The sequence below is a fragment of the Silurus aristotelis genome, assembly GCF_946808225.1.
Source record: "Silurus aristotelis genome assembly, chromosome: 6".
Lineage (NCBI taxonomy): Eukaryota > Metazoa > Chordata > Actinopteri > Siluriformes > Siluridae > Silurus > Silurus aristotelis.
In genome coordinates, this window is record NC_139579.1 from 28,725,232 (window position 1) to 28,732,236 (window position 7,005).

Consider the following 7,005-nt stretch of genomic DNA (forward strand, 5'->3'; position numbering starts at 1 on the left):
TGTGCATTTTCTTATAAAGCATTATGGTTTTTCTAGGGATTTAAAAGAAAGACATATTGTGTATTTTTGTGCAAATTCTACAGTAGAGAAAAATCTAAATTATAAACAGTTCATGAAAACGCTTAACTGTTTTGGCCTCATGATGTCCAGATTTTCTTGAAAAGTCTGTCTTGTAAATGCCCTTGTAAGTGTATCTGCGGCTAAATAAATAAAAAAGCCTAACAGCTATGCAGTTTGCTAAAGATGCGGTTTGTAAGCTCTGACTAGCGCGCTCTCTGAGCTTTCAATTATAGGACATATTAATGCCAATATGATCTGACGCCTTCTAGGGGGCTTAAAGTGGCAAATCGCAATCAGATGAATTAAAGCAACAGCTTCAATCAACATAGAGTGTAATTATAGGCCTGCTACATGGTCCCGGTGTCACCATACAAAAAGCCAATTGGTTAAGGCAACAGTTTCAACCAAAGTGTATTTTATGCTGTAGTTGTCTGCACTGATAATACTGAAGGCTCATGGCAGATTACTTTGACGCTGGCAATCCGAAATCTGATTAGATACAAATTCTAGCAAAAACTAGAAATTGAAAGTCAAAACTCAATTCAATTCAATTCATTTTTATTTGTATAGCGCTTTTAACAATGAACATTGTTTCAAAGCAGCTTTACACAGATAATGTGGTGATTAAAAGTAAATATGTTCTTTGTAAGTAAGTTTGTCCCTTATGAGCGACTGTGGCAAGGAAAAACAACAGTCCAATCCATCCTCAAAGCGCCCGTTCTTACTCCGGAATTTCATGGAAACACCCAAGGCGTTGATGAGAAACCGTCCCAAGCTGCACAGAGTGGCCTCCAGTCGAAGAGAACACTATCCAGAGGCAGGCCTGGACGAAGTGGGAAGATCCATGGAGGGGAAAGGGGCAATCTAAAACTCAATCTAAGCAGTCCATACCCCAGGAGACCGTAGGGCTAAATTAGCTGTGTAGGTATAAGTTTCTCTTCTCTGTCAATCACAAGCCATTTGTACAACTCATGTGTGAGAAAGAAGGTAGAAATTGCTTTCTTCAGAGTGCGTTATGTTTCATGACCAGAATATAAAAAGACAAGTCTGGAGTCATATATATATATTGGAGGAAGCATGTTAGGCTTCACTTTCTCTGTTGCTTGTTTTAAATTTTGCTTTTGTTTCTGGTGTCTCTGCCCCTGTTTTGCTATTGATCACTTTCCTATTGTGTACTCCTTTTTTTGTTAATCTTGAAATTAGTTTAGTTTTTTTTTTTTTTCCCCTACCCTTCTGTTACTTTTGTTTATTTGAAAAGTCAATGTTTGTGTTTTTCTGCCTAAATCTCTTTAGGCAGAAAAACACAAACATTGACTTTTCAAATAAACAAAAGTAACATAAGGGTATTGATCACAGGTTTTGCTTCTTTACTGATACCTAACCATGGCCTTTGCTTTTGATGTTTTTTTTAATGATTTATAAATAGTCTTTTATTAAAGTGCCTAATTCCTCCCTCCAGCCACAAAGATGTATTACAACCAGTTTTAGCTTTACACAGATACACCCTATTTATGATGTTTATACTAATGTTCACTCTGAAAATGCCTAATGGTGATAGTTATAATGATCATGTGTACGAATGCAGAATAATGACCCCACTTCTATGAATTAATATTAAAGAGGATGAAGGAGAAATTACTACACAGAAATTTCAGCTCATTGTGTTTATAGCTGTATTGAAATAAAAATGAAAAAAAAAATGAAGTTAATTTCTTTCTAATTTATAACAGTTTCGCAAAGTAGGATCTCAACTTTTAAAAATGCAATTATGCAAATATAGTAAGACTTAATATCTGAATGTCGTAAAGGGAAGACGCAAGTGGATGCAAATGCAGTTTTGAGTTTTATTAACAGATCCAAAATGTGACGCAAATGACTGAAACAGAAAATAGCTTATAAAAATAAAATAAAAAATATATATATATATATATATATATATATATTTGTCATGACATGTTTTATGACAGGGGATTACATTTCCCATAAGTCACTGCATGTCATATTTATTGTCATTTATTGTGACTTCCTGCATCTGAAGCATATTGTCTTGTATTTAACACTTGAACAAAGACTTACCTCACTACATTTTGCTCAGTGTCTTTTGTTTGGCCTTTATGGCTTTATATATATATATATATATATATATATATATATATATATATATATATATATATATATATATATATATATATATGTGTGTGTGTGTGTGTGTGTGTGTGTGTGTGTGTGTGTGTGTGTGTGTGTGTAGGTGGACACCTGACTATGAAATTCTTATGTGTGTCTATTCCACATTTCGTCCACATTTGCTGTTATAATAACTTCCACTCTTCTGGGAAGATGTTTCACTCAATTTTGGAGTGTGTTTGTGGAGATTTGTGTGAACCCAGCCATTAGGGTTGCACAAGCCAGTGCCAGTCCCAAGCCCGGATAATTAAGGAGCGTTGTGTTAGGAAGGGCATCGAGCATAAAACATGTGCCGAATCAAATATGCGGATCACAAATCGGAAATTCATACCGAATTGGTCGAGGCCCGGGTTACCAACGACTGCCACAGGTATTGTTAGCCAACAGGGTACCAGTGGAAATTGGGCTACTGTTGGCTAAAGGAGGAGAAAGAGAGGAGAAAGACGTCTACAGAGACAAAAGGAAATAGAGAATTGTAGGAGAGTGGAGGTTGGAGTTGGTATTTTAAATGTGGGTACTATGACAGGTAAAGGGAGAGAGGTAGCTGATATGATGGAGAGGAGATATTTTGTGTGTTCAGGAGACCAAGTGCAAAGGGAGTAAGACCAGGAACATTGGAGGTGGGTTTAAACTGTTCTATCATTGTGTGGATGGAAAGAGAAATGGTGTAGGGGTGATACTAAAGGAAGAGTACAGTAAGAGTGTAGTGGAGGTGAAGAGAGTTTCTGATAGGGTGATAAACATGAAGCTGAAAGTTGAAGGGGTGGTGATAAATGTCATCAGTGCTTATGCTTCACAAGTGGGTTGTGGGATGGAGGAATAAGACCAACTCTGGAGTGAGTTAGATGACGTGGTGGAGAGTGTAGCTGGAAAGAAAGATTGGTGATTGGGACAGACTTTAATGGCCATGTTGGTGAAGGGAACAGTGGTGATGAGGAGTTGATGGGTAGGTATGTTCTTAGGGAGAGGAATTTGGAAGGGCAGATGGTTGTAGATTTAGCTTAAAGGGATGAGAATGACTGTGATGAACACTCATTTTAAGAAGAAGGAGAATCATAGGGTGACGTATAAGAGCGGAGGAATGTGCACACAGGTGGACTATGTTTTATGCAGGAGATGCAACCTGAAGGAGACTGGAGACTGTAAGGTTTTGGCAGGTGACAGTGTAGCTAGACAGCATCGGATGATTGTCTGTAGGATGGTTTTGGAGGAGGAGAGTGAGGACTAAAAGAAGAATAAGGTGGTGGAAATTGAAGGAGGAAGACTGTAGTGTGAGATTTAGGGAAGAGGTCGGACAGGGACTCAGTGGCAATGAAGAGGTGCTGGATGATTGTGCAACTACTGCTGAAGGGAGACAGCTAGAAAGGTACTTGGTGTGACATCTGGAAATAGAGAGGAGGACAAAGAGACGTGTTGGTGGAATGAGGAAGTGCAGGAGAGCATAAGGAGAAAGAGGTTGGAGAAACAGAACTGAGCTCGACAGAGTGATGAGAAAAGTAGGCAGGAGAACAAGGAGATGCGGCAGAAAATGGCTTAAAGTTTGCATTGAACACGTGTTCCTTTTCAGTGCAGAAAACATTCTTGATCGGGATCAGCCACAGCTTCTGATGGAGGCATGAATTAAGCCTGGTTTTACACGCATGGCACTTAGACGATCTATTATTATCAAGTGCAAAAGGGATGTGGCGAAAGCCAAGGAAAAGGCATATGAGGGTCTGTATGAGAACTTGGACACTAAGGGAGAAGAAAATGATTTTTACCGATTGGCCAGGCAGAGGGACCGAGCTGGGAAGGATAAGTTAAAGCAATAAAGAATGCAGATGGAAGTGTGTTGACTAGTGAGGAGAGTGTGTTGAGAAGATGGAGGGAACATTTTGAGCAGCTGATGAACAAGGAAAATGAGAGAGAGAGAAGGTTGGATGGTGTGGAGATGGTGAAGCAGAAAGTGGATAGGATTAGTAAGGAGGAAGTGAGAGCAGCGATTAAGAGAATAGAATAGAATAGAATAGAATAGAATAGAATAGAATAGAATAGAATAGAATAGAATAGAATAAAATAGAATAGAATAGAATAGAATAGAATAGAATTAGATGATGCTTTAATATAAAAAAAAGAAGGAGTCTCCAGGGCTAGAGAATACTGCTTAGAAATTAGTGCACCTCTTACCTTGTCAATACTTTGGACTGTAGCCTGCTTCTATGAATAATGATTCACAATTCCTGCATGTTTTGTTGGAATAGTACAGATTCTGTTTGGTTTTTTTTTACTCTCCTGATTAAAGAGGTTCTGCACTTGCATTAACCTGCTTCTTGCCCGCATTTTATTATAGCTGCTCTTTCCTTAATATGCTTTAAAGACCTTGTGCTTCGTCCTTCATTTGACCAATCTAACTAGAAATAGACTCACACTTCTTTCTTACCTTCAATTAATTCTGACAGTGAGGTATTTGTGTACCTTCCTTACACTAAAGGAAGATCCTATTACAAACAAAACCCTGTTTCCAGCACACAGGGGAACCGGGGTGTCTCTTCATTAGGAGTAGGAAGGTGAAAGAGAAACAAGGCCAGTAGCTTAACCCTCCTCTTTATGCATGTGTATGTGAGCACTTGACAATGTTTGCTGTTCAATTACTCGAGGTGAGCAAAGAGACAGTGTGAAAATTGATTTGGTTAGTGCAGTGTGCGGTGCTGTGCACTTAAGATTGTTTGGACAATTTATTTATTTTTTGCTGGTGTGTGTATAAGATACTTGAGAATGGATTTTGCAAAGTGAGATGAATTCATTTAAAATTCAAATTTTCTTAAACACTTAAGCTTTTTTCTTTAACCATTGGCATGTTCCATTCGCACCAGAATTCTTATGTTCTCTATACTGTATAAGGATTTCTTTCAGGTACACTAGTTTCCTTTGCTTAATTCATTGATCATGCACTGAAATGGGTTGCCCCCCAATCTTTCCGCAAGTATGTGAAGAATATGTGGTATGGATCAATGGAAATTCACATGCTCTACGTTTTGCTTGGATCTCTTTCAATGAATATTAGAATATTGTGTTCTATGATTCCATGCTTTTTTGGTTTTCATTTTGCATGCATATTGCAAAAGCTGGCTCGAAACACACACATTGTGCATTTTGTAATTTTGGAATATCTGTCACTTTCCTTTGTGTTCTCAGGATCCCCAAAACATGCTATTGGTGGATGGTGACTGTGTGTGCAGTAGTTTGATGTGTAATAAAAGCTTTATTTTTTTCCTTCTTTATGCCCAGGTTTTCAGAGGATCCACTATCAATAGAAAATGGCTTAAAGTTTGCATTGAACACGTGTTCCTTTTCAGTGCAGAAAACATTCTTGATCGGGATCAGCCACAGCTTCTGATGGAGGCATGAATTAAGCCTGGTTTTACACGCACGGCACTTAGACGATCTATTATTAAGTGCGTGCAAGGAATTACGCACGCGTGTCTTGGTGAACCTGGATCACAGCACCTTTATATTTGTGTTTCTTCTTGTAATGCAAAAAAAAAGATCGAAGGAGAAGATTGGAAAGGGGGAGGGAACAGTGGGGATCCCCGAAAGTGTTCGTGTGCAAGAGACCCCGGTGTCGATCCGCAGCGTCAACCGATAGCAGAGGCACTAAAGGGGCGTGATACCGGACGGGTGCGCACTTGTCTCCGTCTCTCTCTCTTTCCAAAAAAAAGAACCTCTCGTTTTTTTGTGCTGTATTTTACGCAAAATCCTTTTCTATTCCTCATTTGATGGAGTGAAGCTTTAAGCTTTTTAAGCGCTTATAATCTCACTGATATATATATATTTTTTTTGTAAAGTGCGGCGTGGGAGCGCTGCGTTTACGCACCGCATTCGTGAGATGATGCGCGTCTGGATATTTCCCCTGCAATGGAATCGAGTGTGAAACGTAATGACACTTCTGTGGATCCGAGACTTCAGTCCGATCGAGTGAGAGAGAAAGTGAGTAAAACCTATCCTGCTGTAGATTACTGGTCTTTCCAAGTGAAGCCTAAGAGAAGCGAGAGGTGAGGATGAAGTGGGGGTGAGAGAATGAGAAGAAATCTTGATCACTTTTTTACTTCTAAGTTATTAAAAAATTGTTTTTGTTACTTCTTAGAATCACTATTAGCCAGTCTGAGTGCGCATCAGCAAGTCGGACTCATCATAAATATCACCACTGACCTCAATGTGTCCAGTCGGTGGGCATGCCAGCACTACAAAAAAAATCTTTAATGGATGTATTAAATAGCAGAAATATTTGAATAAAGTGGATTATATTTTCCCTTTTATGCCAATTTTTGCAGTCAGTGTATAGTTTTGATTTGTGCTGATTTCTAGACTATATGCCATTCCCAATACAGATTTACAACTTCTGCATGCAACAAATATATAAATATATTGAACATTATCCATTTCTTAAACACAAAAAAAGTTGAAAAGGTTCTTATTATCCATTTTCAGGGCATCTTTCTGGTATAATTAATTTGTTAAAGAAAAGAAAATCTTTTGTGCTTGGATTCGGTATATCATATTAGCATTAAACAATGCACAATAAATACAGCTATAATGTCTTATGCATTTTTTAAACACGACTAAAACATAATTCATTACCTTTTTATTTATTTCTTTTTTTTTAACAAAAAAGAGATAAAAAAAAAAACAATTCAGCATCATGTAAAAAAATCCCTAAACCCAAAAAGTTGTCAAGGATAATGCAAGATGATGATCCAAAATATTAAATATATATTTAATATT

General features: G+C 37.9%; 1 protein-coding gene across 3 annotated transcripts in view; it reads left to right on the forward strand.

Annotated features, from left to right (window-relative positions):
* The first annotated feature begins 5,796 nt into the window (after positions 1–5,796).
* The window catches only part of htr1d (5-hydroxytryptamine (serotonin) receptor 1D, G protein-coupled), a 48,100-nt gene continuing 46,891 nt past the window's right edge, over positions 5,797–7,005 (forward strand). Inside the window, exons 1-2 of one of the 3 annotated variants that reach the window (XM_083544820.1) lie at positions 5,833–5,901; positions 6,069–6,210. The gene's annotated coding sequence lies outside the window, so the exon portion shown is untranslated. Of the gene's footprint in view, positions 6,211–7,005 lie in introns of all 3 variants that reach the window. The other 2 variants (XM_083544821.1, XM_083544819.1) reach the window with 2 other exon arrangements.